This window comes from Peromyscus californicus, unplaced genomic scaffold, assembly GCF_007827085.1.
Source record: "Peromyscus californicus insignis strain IS unplaced genomic scaffold, ASM782708v3 Scaffold_7__1_contigs__length_154581171, whole genome shotgun sequence".
NCBI lineage: Eukaryota > Metazoa > Chordata > Mammalia > Rodentia > Cricetidae > Peromyscus > Peromyscus californicus.
In genome coordinates, this window is record NW_026294595.1 from 58,523,406 (window position 1) to 58,543,786 (window position 20,381).

Consider the following 20,381-nt stretch of genomic DNA (forward strand, 5'->3'; position numbering starts at 1 on the left):
ATGGACGTGCAGGCACATTTATTGTTCATAATTTAAATGGTTGGTGATAGACATTCACCATCCCCACCCCAAATTCTTAATCTTAATTAGAAACCTAATTCTTCTTAGTCATAATATCTGAACAGTATTTGCTGCAGAATCATCAGAGAATTCTTGGCTTCATGTTACAAATGCAAAACTCATGGGGAGGCTTAAACATCTGTCATTTGTTATGATGAGAGACATTAATTGAGTCATTCTAATCTTCATCTTCCTACAGCACTGTAAATTTAGATGGATGGTAAATATTAAGGAAAATGAAAGGTAAGTTTGAAGATTCAAGCAGTTATGGCTAGGGGTTATTTTAGGAGGTGTATTCAGTAGCAGTCTGTTTCATAAAACAGAAACATTGTCTATGAAGATGATGAGTTGTAGAATCTCAGAAGGAGAAGAGAGATGGACAAAGGCAGAATCCTAGTGAAGTTTATTTCATTTCCTTGTTATTAACCTTTGAACAGTGATCATATGTCATTATATATAACTCATTTTAGAAAACATTGATGCATTGCAATTGAAGGGGTAGATCACTTTTGAATATATTGATTTGTTCTTTAAGGAAATTTTATTGTGTTTTTTAATCTTTTTATTTTTGAGATAATTACACCTCCCTTCCCTTTACTCCCTCCAACCATTCCCATGCAGCACCCTTTGTTCCCTTTCAAAGTCATGGCTTTCTTTTCATTAATTGTTACTAACTGCATGTATGTACACGCATATACCGATATATTCCTAAATATAGCCTGCTCAGCTTGTATAATGTTCATGTATTTATATTGTCAGGCTGACAATTTAGTATTAGATAGCCAATTGGTGTGATTTTCCCTGGGGAATATATTTCTCCTGCTCTCAACAGTCTTTAGTTGCCTGTAGTTCTTTGTGTAGGGTTGAGGACTCATAGGCTTTTCACCCTTCCATTTTGTCAAGTCTGTTGGCGTAGTCCTTGCTGAGGTCTTGTTTAGACAGTTATGTTGATGATACTTGATGGGCATAGCTTCTAGGTTTACTAGGAGATAAAATCTCAAATCAAACTTCTTGATCTTCTGGCTCTTAACACCGTTCTGTACTATCTTCTGCAATGTTCCTTGAAATTTAGATTTTGGAATGCTTTGTAGATATATCTTGTTATTCAGTAATAACTCAGGTTTCCAACTAAAGACATTTTACTTGGAATTTCTACATGGCATTTTTATGAAGCTGTAATATTTGTACATCTTTACAGAGTATGCTCTAGTAATTAAACATAAGCATAAAACATAAAATAATCAAATAGGGGTAGTAAACATTTTTATCTCTAAAATTTAGTTATTTCATATGTTGAACATTTCACTTTCTAGACATTTGGGAATCTATCAGAGATTGTTTGATCCCACATCCATTCAACTGTGCCCTTCCTGTGATTTGGAATTCCTTACTGAACTTCTTTCTACACCCTCCTCCCCAGTCCCTCAACTTTACTGTTCTATTCCACTCTGCTATAAGACTGGTTTGCTAATTTTGGCCCAGCAATATGAGTCAACCCATAAAGGAGTCTGACAGCTTGAATATGACCCCTGAACTTAACATGTAGGAAAGAGAACTGACTCCATCAAGTTGTATTTCAGCTTCCACATATGTATACACAGAACATGTACATAGAAAAGTAATTTATAACTTAATATATATTTTATTAATTAAAACAGTTTTTAAATTTAAATTTTTTTTATCATATTCTTCCCCTTCCACAAGTTCTTCCAGGTCCTCTCTTGTCCCCACTCACCCAACTTTAAGTTCTTTCTCAAAAAACAAACAAAAGCCCAATACAACAACAACAACAACAACAAAATCCAAAAACCAAAAAAAACAGATCAAACCCAACACAAAAGAAAAACACCACCACCAAATTGTGACCAAATAAAAACACACATAAAAAGTCCTGTGGAGTCCATTATATGTTGATCAACTATTCCTGAACATGAGGCCCATCCTTGAGTGGATGATATACCCAGTTGGAAAAAACTGGTTTTCTCTCTCCCAGCAGGTATAAGTGACAGTTCAGTTGTTAGCCTTTACCGTAGTGGCTAGGTTTTTGTTCATTAATTCATTTAAAAATATGTAACAAAATAAAATATAATAAGATAAAATAAAACAAAAACTATCACATTTAAGATTGATAAGACAAACCAACATAAGGGACACAGTACAAGAGAAGACACAAGAATTAAAGACCTACTCATTTGCATACTCCATAATCTCATAAAAACATTAAAGTGGAAGCCATTATATAGGCACAGAGGACCTGGTGCAGACCTGTAAAGACCCTATGCATGCTGCTTCAGTCTCTGTTCCTGTTAGCGTTGATCATGTTGATGTAGAGGGCCTTGTTTTCTTAGTGTCCTCCATCCCCTCTGGCTCTTAAACTCTTTCCACCTTCTCTTCTGTGGGGTTCCTTGAACTCTGAGTGGAGGGATTTGATTAAAATATTCCACTTAGTGCTGAGTGTTATAAGGTCTCTCACTTTTGATGTAATGTCTGGTTGTGGGTTTCTTTATTTGTTCTCATTTGATACAGGAGGAAGCTTCTATGATGATGACTGAAAACAGCACTAATGTATGAGTATAACAGAATATCATTAGGAGTCAGTTTATCAATACATCTTTTTTGATGATTTTAGACCAGTGTTATTTGATTTTATTCTAGATACCTACGCAATCTATTCTCATGTTCTTGGTCACTCAAGCAGTGTCATGTGTGGCTTCCAACTCTTGGAGTGGATCTTAAGTCAAATCCATCACTGGTTGGGAGGGACTAGAAGGAACAGATAGGTCTCATTAGAAAAGGGAAATAGAATACATATTTATGGATGGATATAGGGGCTGGAATGGAAGAATCAAGTGAGGAGAGGGAGGAGAAAGGCCTTTGTAGGAGAGACTATGGAGGGAGACAGTTAAAATTAAGGAGCATTTGAGATGTAGCTGGAAACCTAATACAGTAGAAACTTCCCAAAATATATATCTATATGAAGGGAATCTAAATGAAATCACTAAATATTGGAGGAGACAGAATCCCACCTGGCTATCTCTTGTCATCAAACAAAACTTCTAATACTACATCTAATTGATTTGTTGGCAAAGGGACAACATGGGAATCTCCAAACAACACAGGCTGTTGCCAAAACTATAGATTTCTCTCCACAAACTGACAGCAAGGCCCTATTGTTGAATTGAAGATGGAGATGTTGAGCTGGTACCTACGTAGAGGCTTCACCCCTATGTTCCAGTGTCTTTGATACAAAAAGAGACTCGGCACACTCTCAAAAGAGAAATGTAAACACCAAACCAGCCCCAAGCCTTTTGTCTACAGTGAAGTACTGCCGGAAAGATATGCTAAGGCAATGATGGCACAAAGCTTGTGGGAGTAACCAATCAAAAAAGTGATGTAAAAAAAGTTGGAAACATATGAGTTTCCACAAAGAAGTAAAAACACATGCTATTTGTCATTCTTTGTTTGTCAGACTCCACTTAGTTTAATGACCCCCCATCCTATTTGTATTCTTGCAAATGTTAGGATTTCTTTCATTTTTTTGTCAATAATAGTCATAAACACACATGCGTAGTTTTATGTTTTCTTATCCATAAGTGCACACCAGAATTTACTCCATATTCTATCTCTTATGAATAGTACTGCAATAATATTTAGTATGTTTCCTTTTAGTATAATGACTTCTTGTAGTGGAATTGCTAGATCATTGCTAATTCTCTGTTGCTGAGGATTTTTCATATTGTTTTTCATCATGTTTGTGGTGGCTTAAATTCCTACCCACTTCCTAAGAGTTCTCACCTCTCTACACCCTGGTCTGCATTCATTGATCTTGTCTTTTGGGTGGTATCTCCTAGGGTGAAATACCTAATTTTGGTTTCAACATTTGTTCCCCTGATGATTAATGAGAATGTATATAGTTTTAATTTTCCTGTTGGTCATTTGTGTGTTTCCCTCTCAGAAATGTCTACCTAATTCTTCAGCCTGTTTTAAATTGGATTATTCACTTCTTTGGTGTTTAGCGGTGTCTTAGTCACTGTTCTATTACTGTGAACAGACTCCATGACCATGGGAACTTTTGTAAAAAAAACTATTTAACTGAGCACTTGCTTACAGTTTTAGAGGGTTAATTCATGAACATATGAGCCTATGAGGGCCTTTTTTATCCAAGCCACCATAAGTGTCTTTACTTCATTATGATTTTTGGACATTATTCCTTATGATAAATAATTTGCTTTTGTCGCCTATACCTTTGGTGACCTGACTAGGAACACACTCATTATGCACAGCAGTGTCTTGAAGTGGTTGTCTTATGTCTCTTTGTAGTAATTTTATAGGTTCCCATTTTACATTAGGTCTTTGAAGAACTTTGAGGTTGTTTTTGGGCAGAGAAAGGAAGAGCTCTGTTTTCCCAGATTTAAGATATTTTCTTTTTTTAGATAGTATGTTTTTGGCCAAACATCAATTGGCTGTACGAGTGTGGATTAATTTCTGATGTCTGCTTGCTGTCCCATTGATCTGTCTGTTTTTATGTCAGTACCATGCTGCTTTGGCAACTAGAACTTTGTGGCATATTTTGAAAAAAAAATATACTGTGATGTCTCTGGGTTTGTCTCTATTTGTTATACATCCATTCATTTATTTAGTTGTTCACTAATTAGTTCATGTATTCCTCAGAATCACCTTGGATGTGAAGAATGTGTTTCTGTTATTATGTGATTGGAATTTTGAGGTTAAATTTCAGTGTATTGTTACCCTCTGTAGTTCTTCTTTCACAAACATACATTATTTAAGTGGTCAGTCCTCTATGTTCTAATTGAGTACCTTCATAAACCTTTCCCATTATTCTTTTTCCTAATGGCTATTTTACTGGTTAGAAATGGATATTATAAAGGGAGGGGAAACTGTAGTCAGTATGTAAAATAAATGAAAAATTGCTATTTAAATAAAAAATAAAATATAGTGAAGTTTCATGTAAAAATAGATAATATAATATTAGATACTTCATGAACTTCAACTATGCCAAGAAGAAATAGTTCTATCCACTAATATCATCATAAAATATCTTGGAAATAACATCAGTGAGAACAGATGACTGAGAACTCAGTTCAACAAGATTTTATATTTGTGTGATAATTTATAATTGTAAAGTTGGATTTCTAATGTGTATATTTTTATATTTATATAATTTTGCAGTTTTGGAAAGAATAATTATTTTCCTATTTCACTGGAGAATGTAAAGCCCAAGGTATCATGTTTTATTATTGGTGACACAAACATTACATTATGCATGTATGACTGTTATTTAGTTCTTGGTTTTGGAAAAGTGATGTTTTTACTAAGGCATTTAAATCTGTGCCTAGAGTGCACTATTACTCTTAAGGTCACCCTCATGACTCTGTTACTATAAAGCTTTAAATAGGAAGAGAACAGTCCAATACAATATACTCAATGTGTACAAAAGAAGAAAGGGAAGATTTTTATCTGGTATTAAAAACACAAATGAGTTTCACAACTCTAAGTCGCTAATTAGTTGAAAAATTTAGATCATTTTTATTGACTCATATAGTAACAGAAATAAAATCATTACTCTTGTCTTTCATGGATTACCTCTGTGTTTATTTACTATTTATACTTGTTTTTTTCAGTCTTTTTCTGCTAACTACTTATTAACAATGGCTATAACTGTTGGTCCAATATTATTAAATACAAATGTCTATCTAGTACTCACTTACATTCTGTATTCATAATATAACTTCTTCAAAGAATATAATCAAACATCTCGTACTTTTGGTGCAATTAGATATCCCCCAACTTGAATAATGATCAAAAACAAATCCAAATACACACTGTCTACACAAAAACACTGGGAGAAATAAATAACAACAAAAGTCCAAAATGGTATAATGAGGTTGAAAGTAATATGAGGTCGCATCTGGCACAAGAGGCTGTGTGTGATGCTGCCAACCTGTGAACCCAGCAGGTGAACTGGGGCCTGCAGGCTGGCTTTGGCTGTAGAACAAGATCATGTGTCAAAACTCAAAAATCAAACCAAACCCAAACAAAACAGAAAAATCTACCAAATAGAAGAGGCAAAAATAAAAGAATACAAACAGAAAACAGGGCAAAGTTTGTCTTTATAATAAGTGTCTTAGTAATATTAAACTTTCAAGGAACAGACATTTTCATGCTTTGCACATTGATCTAAGAGTTGAATTGACAAACTGTGGCCCATGTGTTGGTTCTTTCTTCTAGTAAACAAAATGTAGATGGAGTTCAGACTATATATATATATATATATATATATAGTCTGCTTTTGCTCTCTTGTTGGATGGTTTCTGAGTTGTTAGAGAGAGATAAAGATCACCTACACTATAAATTAAAATGCTTACTTGATCAGTAGATGGTCCTACTGTTCTTTAAGAGGACCTGAGTTATTTTGTTGTCCACACTAACAGCATCTACAGTAATCACGACTGAGATAACTACTGAAGGGCCAAAGCTGGTGAGGATCCACAGAAAGTCAAGTGAGAAATGTGCTAAAGTACCAAAAAGTCTAATTAAGTTATACAACAGAAGCAATTAAAATGCACAAAATGAATTTATGAATTAGAATTATGTCAGAAAATAAATACACTAAAATTATCAGTGTATAATATTGACTTTAGGAAAAGAATTTATAAAATGTGGCAGAAGCAGAAGACAGAGCTCTGGGAGGTCTGAGGATGGAGGTGACAGGGAGAGTGCTGAAGATCCTCTGGCATTTGCATGGGCCGAGGTAAAGCTCAGGAAGTCAAGGAGTGTGTGACTGTCTATGAGGTGGGACATCCAGGGGCAACTTAGGAGAAGAATGGCATCTGTTGCTTGCACAGAAGCTCTTGTGTGTTCCAAAACAGTCAACCCTGGATCAGTGGCTGTGCCTTTTGTTGGGTTCCTCCCCTGTGGCTTTGTGGCTGTTGATATAGTCCTAGGTAGTAGTTAATGGGCAGTTGAAATGATGATTAGAAGAAAGCATCAAGACAGACTGTGCCTCTCAAGGAGATCCTCACCCACACTGTCTAACATCTTCATTAGGTAAATAATGGTCACTTTATCCACATTTCTATAGCTCATGCATTTCCTGTATTTGCCAGTTTAGTAACATGAAGAGACGTGCCATGTGTATTTCCAGCCTTATTTGGGAACAATCATCTAGTCTGACAACAAACAGTCCAACATAGTCATCAACACAATGGAATGTGTAAGAAAAGAGTTCTTCTGGGAAGGAAAAATACTGGTCCTCATGAATTTGCTGCCTATTCATATTAAATATTTTAAAAGATCTGAGATCAATATCACAAAAACTAAAACAACAACAACAACAACAAAAAACCCCCAAAAAACCCCAAAGGACATGTCTCAATTCATTTTATGAGACACAATACTGATACCCATACCGAACATAAACATAGGAAAAACAAGTTAAAAAAAAAACAGAAACAAATAAATAGTACATTACTATACTATTACTATACATACTAGGAACACAGGCACAAAATTATTTAGTTTATCTGTCAGTTGAATTCAGTACCATTTACAAAGAATAACATTTCAGGTCCACGAAAAGTTTATCCTAGAAGAATAAAGCTGTTCTAGCTTCCCACTTATATATCTAGTGGTATAATTTACCATATTAACAAAGCAAAGAAGAAAATTAATTAATTAATTTTACTTGTGTGTGTGCACATGTTTGTGTACACACATGGACGCATGTGAATGCAGGTTCCCTTAGAGGACAGACAGCATTGTATCTCCTGGTGTTGGAGTAACAGGTGGTTGTGAATGGCTTGATGTAGGTGTTGGGAACTGAACTTGGATCCTCTGAAAGAGCAGTTCACACTCAGAATTGCTGAGCCATCTCTCCAGCCCTGAAAGGAAATTCATACGATCAACTCAAATGCAGAAAGACATTTATCAGATTTGACCCACTGTGTAAGCAAAACAGAACAAATACCAGACAATTAAGAATATGGAGAGTTTCTCTACCCTGTAAAGAACATTTATACAAGTTCCTCATTGACTCCTCACCACTGTTTATGTAACACCACACTGAAGTCGTCCTCAGGGAAAAGAGAGGAAGAAATAAGTTGCACAAATACAGATCGGAATGAGAAGGCAAGACTGTCTGTGTATTTCATTGTATGCTACAGAAATTCTAAGAAACATATATAATTATCAGGGCTAATATTTTGATAAGGCTCTACACTGTAAAATCACCATGAAATCAATCCAATTGCCCTATATTTATTATTACCTTTTGAAGATCAAATAAAATGCTATTTATAAAAGTGGTAGAAATGTTCTGAATTTAATAGCATGCAATATTTGAATGAGTTGTACATTGTAAACTTAAAATCACTGATGAGAGGATGAGAGAAACTTAATATGACTTGAAATATTGGAGAAATACACCACTTTAATAAATTAGAAGAATCAATATTTTTCAGTTGTCCCAGTTTCAAATAATGTATAGAAGCAAAACAACTCCACTAACACTTTCAGGGAGCTTTCTGTACAAATGGCCAAGATGAAAATAACATATATGGAAATGAAAAAGACCATGGATAACCAAAACACTTTTAAGAAACATGTAATATGAGAGAAAAAAGTCACTTGCCCATGTCATCAGAAGCACAGACAGTTTGTGGAAATTGACATTGAATAAATATGAATTCTCAACATCTAATTAATTAGTTCTTCTATCTGTTCTTATGAGGTGTGATATGTGGAGGGAGAGGCAACACACACCATCCTGCACATGTGAAAGTCCGAGAGAAAACATCAGGAGTCTGCTCCTTCCTCTATCTTGTTGAAACAGTGTCTTGGGGACCAAGCACTCCTCCTGAGGCCAAAATGAAGCCACAAATGCCTATGCCCATCTCACCCTAGATTGAGATACTAAATTTGATCTGTAGTAGAGCGTGAACACAGGATGCTGAGAAGCCAGCTGAGATGGTTGGCTAAAGAACTTGTTGGCAGTGTGAATCCTGGAATGTCAAGGGAAGCTCTCTTACCTCCCAGAGTTCTGTGCTGCAACACATTGCTCCAACAACATCCATAATACTTGGTAGGGAAAGTATCAGTCAGTAGCAGTGGTTCTCAACCTTTCTAATGCTGAGACCCTTTAATAAGTTCCTCATGTTTTGGTGATTCCCCAACCATAAAATTGTTTTTGTTGCTACTTCCTAACTGTAAATTTTGCTACTGTTACAAATCATAATGTAAATACCTGATATGCCGGATATCTGATATGCGACACTTGTGAAAGAGGTCAAGATCTACAGGTTGAGAACTGCTGGTTTATAGAAAGGTGTGATGGGGTCACTGCCAGTGAGTGATGCAAAAATTGTGTGCTCATTGAGAGTTTTAGGAGAGGCCCATACACCTGCTAGGGATGACCTTTCCTTCCATAATACCTTCTAATGATAAGGTTTGCATCATGATAGGTAGCAAAGAATAAAGTACAGGGCCAGCGACAGTTTTGCAGACCTGTCAATGACATATTTGATACTGAGCAGAATTAAATGGACAACTGCCACAGCAGCCATGTCGTGCATGCATAGATATTTATCTAAGTGTAGCAAAAAGAAGGCTCTAAAAGATGACTTATAGAAATAATGTTTCTTTCAGTAACTTAATGTTTAATGATCCCAAACCAGAGATGCCATATTATAAGAAAGTACATAGAAATTAAAGAAAACAAAATTCTGATAATAATATACATAAATCCCGAAATACTATGTTTGAGCCACAATTTCCAGATCTCGTGTGTGTGTGTGTGTGTGTGTGTGTGTGTGTGTGTGTGTGTGTGTGTGTGTGTGTATTTGATACACTTTTAAAGTGTGGAAGAGGCAGAATTTATCTACAGTGAACATGAATAAAATGAATTAGTTATTTACTGAGAGAGGAAAGGCTGTAGAAAGGACAGGATTTTGGGCAAAGTTGAGAAAAATACCTAAAGATGTGACATCTGCCTAAGAGGATATCCTGAGTGAGAGCCAGGAAGGAGATGAAGGAAGAACTTAGTGATCGATTTGGCAACATATCTGAGTTACTTTAGGAAAATACATTTGTTTGAATTTGATGGGATCAGAAATGGTAGTAACAGATTTTGGAAAGTCTTACTTTTTCTTACTTTAGCAACTCTTTCTGAAGAAAGAATGTATGTGGGTGTAAAACATGTACATGACTATTTTTGCCCATTAAAATTGATTAAAAACAATGTAGGACTTATGACAAAGTAACTTAAACAAGTATTTTATTATTTAATGAAAACATTCAGATCTTTCCAAGGGCAGAGTTCAGTCACATAGCATCTTGATAGCTGGTGAACATCATAGATCATTGTCACTGATGAGACTTTCCTCTAGATTTCCTCATGGATATGGTGAGGTATTTCTCTTACTTTGCACATTTGGAATCTACTTGCCTCATCCAGAGCCTTAAACAGAGATCTTCTCCCTGAGCAGGTTTCTTGTTTAATGATCTGTAAGTGAAGCTGTTATTGCTTCCTTGCCTCCCATTTATGAGCATCATTATTTCTCACAGTGGGTTGTCTTCGTCAGACAATAAAGGTAGAAAAAGTTTTTGAGCTTGTCAGGGATTTATTGATATAAATGAGAGAGGGGTTGGGTCAAAATTAATGACAGTGGTTTTCCATGTAGGATACAAGGAACAATTTTAAAAAATGATGGCTCTTTTAAAGATATATGGGGCTTCCTCATAACAGTGTCTTTGTCCTATTACTGAACTCTGGATTTGAAGGGCAGACACTCATTTACTATGCTTTTATGCCATGTCTAAGAAAAGCAATAAAAATTGGTTGCATAAATAAGAAAAGATTACTTACGGTGAAATTCAGCATTTAAAGGGTGCTATAGGCACTAGTCTGTGATTATCAAAACACATTATTTGAATTTAAGGAATCTTTTGTTCATTATCAAAATGAGCCAGGACAGAAGGCACAGACAAGATGAAATGAATGATTCTTAGAAACCAATCAGGTTGGTATTGTTGGTGGTAATTGTAGTAAATACACAATTTGAAGTCTTATTGCTCCCTTGTCTCTCATCAGTAAAGAGGAAGGAAATTGAAATCGCACAAAGCATAAGTTTATTTGATATCTCACATTTTTAAAAGCCCCTTTGGAGTAATTTTGGTAATGATAACCAAGTTTCTTTAATTGGAGAACAATCACCACTTATACAGATAATTAGTCTGAGAAATATTGTTGATATTTGAGTTGTAGCCAGAAATATTGTCTGGAAAAGTCACATGTCTGCTCTCCGAGAATATCTGTCCTCACTGGCATCTTCAATGAGTTCATGACCTACATTCATAATTTTCAGTGTTACTCATATGATCAAGTTCCTCATTGTTTACTTTAGAGCCCAAGCTTTCTGGTTTTATAGATAAACTTTCTGATCTAGTTTCTAATGACTTGACAGTTTTCAGAATGAGAAAAAGGGAGAATGAAATTAGAGTCAATGCATTATTGGTGGAAATGTCACTTTAGAAAAATAGAGTTAGATTGAAACCAAGGGTAGATTTAACAATGGGAAGAGAAAGTAGGTTTAAGTGGGAAAGCAGTTACAGTGACTCTCCATCAGCTCTGGCTTCTTTCAGAGGTCCCAGGAACTGACTGCACTCAGAACGTTGAGCACTGGTACCACCACTAAGAATTCTGACACTCTGAAGGAGCTAAGGCAATAAAGTCAATATTCATTTCTTGCTCCTGACATTGCTTTCCATTACTCAGCATTCACTCTGAATTTTCTTAACAGTGTTAGCAAATGTGCTCATGAAACTTATAGGGTATTGGAGAGTCCAGCTTAGATGACTCACATAAAATCTACGTGGGCTCGAAGTGCCTTCCCTGTGTGCTGTATGGTTAGGGAGCTCAGTGTTCAAAAGAATTACATTTTAATAATGGCAAACACCGTGGGTTTTGTTTTTTCTTTCTTCTTTTTTTGAACTTTTGCTCAACCAATGCAATTCATCAGTTATATACTAAAATATATTGGGTGTCCAATTCTTTTATAAAATTAACTAAACCATTTTAGAAGCAAATCTGCTGCTAAATTTAATAAATTAGTATCTAAGTTTTCCTTAGGAAGCATATAAATCAAGGGGTCAATTTCCTAAGTTTTATGCACTGAAATCGTGTAAGGGCAAAAGTCCTATGAAACAGGTCACACACCACACATATTAGTAGTAGATTGGTTTTCATTAGCTTCCAGGGGTCTCTGGCATATGCTTGGAAATCTAATTTCCTTATTGAGATTGCTTACCAATGCCAAGAATACCAAGCATTTGTTCTTGCCAACAAGACAGTGAGGAAAGAGAAGCAGTGCTTAATTTTTCTGTGTTTTGTAGTAAAAGAAACTCTGAGTCCTGGCCTAGGTTAGTTTTCCCAAATGAAATCACATATCAATGCTTTGCTTTCAGGCCAGGAAGCTGTATTGATTAATGAAACGCTTCAAGAATTTTTGGAAAATTGAATGTCCAGAGAGTTTTAATCTTAAATGTCAGCAGAGGCCCTATTTCGAGCCCTTCTCTAGTTCCCCAAAGCCTATTCCTCCTTCCACAAGTGGTGCTTGTCTCTGCTTAGAATCAGTCTCTCCCCTGCTGATGAAGACCAGTGGGTGGGCTACACTAAGGGAGGAACTGGGTTTGGCTTTTAATCTGTTGCATTTCTTAGGGAAGTTTTGCTTTGGGTGCTCTGTGATTTCCTTCCTTCCCTTAGTTTTGCTGGATGAATATAGATTTCCCTTCTGCAGCAGTTTATCATGTAAAAGCATATTGGTGAAAATATATTGACATGAAGAAAGATCTTTGGGGAGGAGAGGATAGTAAAACCTGCATGATGGGAAGGGGAAAGAGGGCAATAATAGAGAAGGGTGTTTAAGTGGTAAAGGGATGGGAGGGTGGGACAGAGGGGAGGATTAAGTGTAACTGACAGGACAGATGTTTGAAAACACGACAAGGAAGCCTTTTATCTATAAGCTTCAAATAATATATGAATAAGTTTAATAGGAATTACCATACATTGGGGACTCGTATTCATCTCAGACACCATAGTTTATCAAATTAAAAGCCCTGTACCAAGTGTGCCATATCTCCTCAAGATTAAGCTAGCCATTCAAACAAAGAAGTTTTTGGTCAGAGACATTCTGGAATATCCCCAAAATAACACAGGATATTACCATTGCTTCTGATTGCCTACCAGAACTTGATGGGTAAAATCCTAATGAGGAAGACACCACACACATTGGCCACTGAGTAGGAATCCTCCTCTCTGTGACTAGCTCTCACAGAGATGGAAGGAGCTACACAGAGTCCCAGAGGCCTTACCCAGCCATGAATGCTGAATACTGAAATGAAAATCACCATGGAAAACTAAGCTCATGGATACCACAGTGGCACAAACGTTACGGGAGTAAACAGTTGCTTTCTGATTAGATTTAAGGCCTGTTCCATAGAAGGAGACATGTGCCTGGTACAGAAAAACTGGGCAGGAACCTGTGGTTGGGGAATTCACAGGCTCCAGGGGTGAACATACTATTGTAATTTTGCTACATGGACACACAGTATCGAACTACTCTCTAAAATTTTATATTAGTGGAGCTCTCAGACATCATCAGAGAACTTTCTCTGTGCTGCAGTGGATGGTTGTTAATAGAAACTCACAACTGATGACAGTGCAGAGACTAGGTGACTTTGGAATGTTCAGTCAAAATGAGACATTTCTATGATATCCCTCCCCAGGCCTCAGGAATAGGGGCAGAAAGATGATTTGAGCCCCAAACAGGGGAGGGGCAGAGCAAAACTGTGTCTTCTAGATGTGACAGGACTAATGAACACACAGAGCTCACAGCAGCCGTCGTTGTGTATATAAGACCTGCCCAATATCAAGCCAGTCAGGGTTCTAGCATGGAGGAGGGAAAGTCAATTTTCTCTGAGGAAGTGGCTTCTTGTAGAGTTGACCACACTCCAGTGGATGGTGCCATACTGGAAGTATATGGGCAGCACACATTGGAATTTACAGGTAATTAAATAAAAAAGGAGACACGAACTTAGTTGCATCAGTGAGGTTGACTGGATCTGAGAGGAGTTGAGAGGAGGAACTGGAGGTGAGTATGATCAAAATACATTGTGTGGAATTTTTAAAGACTTTAGAAATATTTTAAAGTACATATTGTATTTTAAATAAAAATCACTTTATTGTAATGAACTAACGAAGAAAAACATTGCACAGCTAAGTTGAGGTAGTCACTCAAATACCTGCGCAATCCCAAACCCTACACATATACCACAGTTAACTTCTACACAGCTTAGAATGGCCATTCTGAAGCCATGGAGGTTTGCTTAGGGTTGTACTCTCTCATTTTCAGTTACATTTTTATGTACTTGTCTACCACAAAAAAGAAATAAATCATGAGAAAGTTGCAACTAGGGGAGCAACTAACTTTTGTAACTCATGTATCCTTTTGTCTGCATTCTGTCCTTTCTTATCACCTAATATTATCCTAATAGAATATTTAGTGACATTACCCAATCTCAAAGAAAGAAAACACTGCATGAGTCTCTCTCATATCAGGGTTCTCATCTCTGGAGAAAAAATATTCTCCCTCTCTCAGCAGCTATTGACTGCCTGTAGCTTTTCATCTAGGGATAGAGGCTTGTGAAAGAATTTCTCATCCATGTTGACATGTCATTTGATCTTGTGCAGGTCTTATGTGAAGAACCATATTGTTGAGACTTCATAGGCACAGTATCCCTGCCATGCATAAAAGACAATATCTCTGCATCTTATAATATTTTCTCCACTTCTTCCATGATTGTAGCTGATGTATTTCTGTGTCCACCCAGCTCCTGCAGCTGCTCAGACACAAGTAAACACACAGAGACTTATATTACTTATAAATTGTATGGCCATGGCAGGCTTCTTGCTATCTAGTTCTTATATCTTAAATTAACCCATTTCTACTAATCTATAAGTTGCCATATGGCTTGTGGCTTATCAGTACTTTACATCATGCTTCTCAGGGCAGCAGCTGGCAGTGTCTCCTGACTCAGCCTTCCACTTCCAAGAATTCTCCTCTCTGCCTATCTTGCCTATACTATACTTCCTGCCTGGTTACTGGCCAATCAGCATTTTATTTATCAGTCAATCAGAGCAACACATTCACAGCATACAGAAAGACATCCCCAGTACATGATTTACCTTGAGCCTTAGATATAAGAGTTGTTTGTTGATGTTCCAATTGGGGCTAATAATCTCATGGTCACTATTTATGCATTTTCCATTTATAGATTCATATAATAGGCTTTATCTGTTGCATAACAGAACTTCTTAATGATGGGTGAGAACCACATTTATCTAAGAGTATGAGAAAAATATTTAGAATAATTGGAGGCTACAATAACTTAAGAAAATGGAAATATTAGGTTCTGTTTTAGGGTTTATGTCTTCTTGAGCCACAATTATTGGTCAGGTTTACACTACCAGACATGAATTCTTTCTCACTCATTAGATATTAGAGTGGATATTTTTAAATATAGAGAAAAATTTTTTAAAAATAGAGAACAGTTACCCTGAAGATAAAAACACCACTATTGCACTTCCTGGGCACATCATTGTGGTTTACTTGATAGGACTCTTAATAACTTTTCTCCATTGCCAGCTTGAATAAGATCTTATTATGATAGCCAGTCCTCAGGGAGGAAGCATCCTTGTCAGTAACAGCTGAATTCCTCCAAGACCTGTGATCCAAGTTTGTGGTGTCTAACTTTCAAGTTGTATAAGGAAAACAAAGAAAATGGCAATAGTCTATGTTGTCTTTGAGTGTCTTGGACCCCTCTGACCTATGTGAAGGGAGATGTTTATTGCTTTTGGGCATATGCCAAGAAGAGGCATAGTTGGGTCATGTGGTAAATCTACATTTTACTTTTTGAAGATTCTTTACACTGACTTCCATAGGGGATTGTTTGAGGACTCAGGAACAGTAAATGAGGGTTTGCCTTCCCACTTATCTTCACCAGAATTTGTCAGTTATTAGTTTAATCCTAGTAAGTTTGATTTGGTTAACACGAATTTTTATAGTAGCTTTAATTTGCATTTCCCTGATTGCTGAGGATGTTGAACACCCTTTAAGACATTTCTTAATCACTTTTATTTCTTCTTTCAAGAACTCTTTATTCAGATCCCATGCCCCACTTTTGTGCATTTACTTTATTGATTTGTTATTTGTTTTTGAGTTATTTATATATTCTTGATATTAATGCTCTATCAGACATATATATGGTAAAGATGCTCTTCCACTCTGTGGACTTTCTACTTACTCAATTGATAATTTCCTTTGATGTACAGAAGCTTTTTAGATTCATGGAGTCCCAGTTGTTAAGGTTAACCTTAATTCTTGAGCAAATGGAATTCTATTCAGAAAGTTCTTTCCTGCATCTTTATCTGGTAAATGCTGTCTATGTTTTTGTAAAGAAGTTGCAGGTTTTTCATTGAGGTCTTTGATATGTTTGGAGGTTTTTTTCTTTTTTCTTTTTGTACAGAACAATAAATATGGGACTAATTTCTAAACACCCAGTTTTTTCATTACCATTCCTCTGGTGGTTATTTTGGCAACTTTGTCTAATATCAAATGGCTTACATTGAGTCTTCTACTCTATTCTGTTGACGTATATACCTATTTCTGCACAAGCACAATGCTGTTTTCATTACTCTAGTTCTGTAATAAAACTTGAAATCCCATATAGTAATCCCTCCAGTATTGTTCTTTTTGCTCAGGATTGCTATAGCAATCTGAGGTCTTTTGTGTTTCCCTTTGAACTTTTGGATTATTCTGTCTATTTCTGTGAAGAATGTCACATGGTTTTTTGTTCAGATTGCATTGAATATGCAAATTGTTTTTGTTAAGAAAGTAATTTTCAAAACACTCATTCAGCTATTCTGTGAGTATGGGAGTCTTTCTACCTTCTGGTGTCATTCTTCATTTCTTTCTTCAGAGATTTATTAAAGTTTTCATTTGCAGAGGGCCAAAAACCTTTGTTGGTTTTATTCCTAGATGTTCCTTTTTGTTTTGTTTGTTTGAAGCTGTTGTGAATGGGGGTTTCCATGATTTCTTTTCAGTGTGCTTGTTATTAATATAGAGAAGGGCTACAGATTTGAGTAAGATGTTGATGTATCTTACTGCTTTTGTAAAAGTGTTGGTCTTTTCTAGAATTTTTCTGGTAGAATCCTGGAATCCCTTATTATAATACCATCTCATCTGCAAATAAAGATTATTTAACTTCTTTTCATATTTGTATTCCTTTAATTTCTCTCGTTTTATTGCTCTAGTCTCTTGTCCTATTACAAAGACAATATTGAAAAAGGAACAGATAGTGATAGCCATGTTTTGTTCCTGACTTTGATGAGACTGTTTTTTTCCTTTTCTGTATTAAGGATGATGTTATCTATGGGTTTGTCATATATAGTCTTTGCTGTGTTGAGAAATGTTCCCACCAGGCCTAGTCTCTTTAGGACATTTATTGGGAAGAAGGTTGGATTTTTGTAAAAGTCATTTTATTTATCAGCCATTGAAATGATCATGTGATTTTTATAGTTAAGTACAGTTGTATGTTTTATTACATTTATTAGTTTATGTTTGTTGAAACACTTCTGAATGTCATTGATAAAGGCAGATAAGTCAGGATGGATGATATTTTAAGTATATGTCTGTGTTTAGTTTGTAAGTATTCTGTTGAGCATTTTTGCACCTGTGTTCATGGCAATATTGACTGACCTACAGTTCTATTTTTTTGGTTGTGTCTTTGTCTATAGGCTTTGGTATTCAAGTAAGACTGGCTTTGTAGAAAGATTCATGAAAATAGTTTCTTCTGTTTCTTTTTCTCCTTTTTAGAATAATTTGAGTTGTAATGGTTATTGTTCTTTGAAGTTTGGTAGAATTCTTCTTGAATCCATCTGACCTGGACTTTTTTTTTCTAAAATCAGAAGATTTTATATTACTATTTCAATCTTTTATTTGTTATGGGTCTGTTTAACTTGTTTATTCCTTCTTGGTTTATCCTTGGTATATGTACAATGCTATTTCATTTTAATGTTTTTCTGTTTATTTCTTTTTCAGAGACTTTCCCATCAGAGAGATAGTAGGATACTGAAATCACCTACCCTTTCTAAGCCCAGTAGTATGGAACTTGGTGCACCATAGTTATATGTTGATATATATACAATTTTTTAAAAGATATTTTAAGATGCCATGTTTTAACTTTAACATAGACTATCTATTTAAAATAAGAAGTTAGTTTGTTAACTATACTAGTAGTCTAGAGAGTCTGCACCAATGTAGCTGTGACAGGAATATAGAAAGTGTCTTTTGTCCAGCTTTGACATAAAGGCTTTTGCCTTGTCTTTTTGTATCTTGTTTTGTCTTGTTTGGTTGTTGTCTCTTGGATGCCTGCTCTTTTCTGAAAAGAAATGGAGGAGGTGAGGGAGAGGGGACATGGGGGGAGCTGGAGGAGCAGAGGATGGGAAATTGTGATTGGGATGAATTGCGTGAGAGAAGAATCTATTTTCAATAAAAACAAAACAAAACAACTGAGTAGTCTGACAGAATGCTTCCTTTTGCTCACTTAGCACAATCAAGTAGACCATAATGTCTGAATGTTCAGAATTTGGTATTTGTTATGAATTTTCAAATTAGATACACTTGTTAAAATGATTCTTCTACTTTGTTAAAGAATAGCAAGTCAGATTTCAGTCAAGGAGAGGAGATGATACTCCATATGGGTTCTGTAGTGGATAGAGAGATCAGATTTAATCCTGAATCCAGCAAGGTAATAAAGGTTGATGCTGAGGAGGCGGTTGCTGCAAATATATACAGAATTTAAAAAGAGGAAACATCCAAAGTAAAGAAAATTCTGGATAAATTGACTTCACAGATTCTTTTGCTAAAGATGTGTCATTACAGAATGATATCAAATTGAGGTAAGGAATTTGATTAAATACCACAGATGAATGACTCTCACTAAACAAATTGAGCAGGCTTCTTATTAGAACTGGGTTAAAAGAACAATGGTAAAGTCTACATTTGGGACAGTTAATACAGGACCAAGTTTGATCACACAAAACAGCCCCCTTCTCCTTTTGTCTTGGGGTAGAAAATTCTTAGCGTCTCTGACCAGGCTGTACAAAATTGGCATTTATCAGTTTATTCACACACTTGGTATTTGCCAGTTCACTCACACTCTTAGTGCACACAGAAAATGGTCAAGTGCTTGTAGGAAAGCAGTTATTTCATCGTAAAAGCTGAGCACGGGTAGCTTTTCCTTCTGTTCCCCTCCCCTCCTTTAACCAATACACTAAAACCCCAACAACCACAGGATGATAGTCTGACCGTTCAACTCAAGAGCAACACTAATTCCAAGACATCTAATTAACAATATCTAATGCCACATTTACTGCACAACTTTGACATCTGAAGTGCTTAAAAATATCTAGAAATAATATCAATTAGAATATGTATAACTGTCAGCACGTTTGTGCTTCCGTGAGGAATGAAATTTAGCACAGAGTGGTGATTGTTGTGTGAGTGAGGCTTTGAGAGATGAGCAATCTGGCCTGGCACCTCTTTGTGGCAGTTGTTTCTTATGATACTCATTTTTTTGTTTTGAATGATGTTAGGTGTATTACTTTTGTTTGCAAGGTTTACAGTTATACATCGTTTTATGAACATAGGCATTATATTAGCTTCTAAAGCATTTGTGTGAGTTGAGCATATAAGGCATACTTTCTCTTCCACACACCAATTATAGATGACAAATTCCCTCAATTTTATAATCAGCCTCTTCATGGACTGCTGCTCCATCTCCTCTTCTCTAGCCCATTGTTCATGAGTGGAAATGTCACTTTTGGAGATGGTCTAATAGCTCCATTTCTAGAAGTCATTCCCACAGGCATTGCTTTTCTGGGACTTAATTTTCTTTCTTTGTCAAATGGCATTTCCAAGCTGTATGATTTTTAACTGTGCTTTATTATATGTCAACAAATTCTGTATATATGTAAGTCTTATATGAAGAAGAATAAGTTACATTTTAAAAGATTAGAACATTTTCTTTGGAGAGTTTAGAGCAGCCTTTTTTTTTTTTTTTTTGCATGCTATCCATGGCCTTCTAAAAAGCAGGACATCTTACCAAAATATCAGAAGTATTTTTTGTTGGCCAAATGCGGCAGGCTGTTCCTTCTTCCAGCAGTGGTGGGAAGGGCTCTGGGTGAC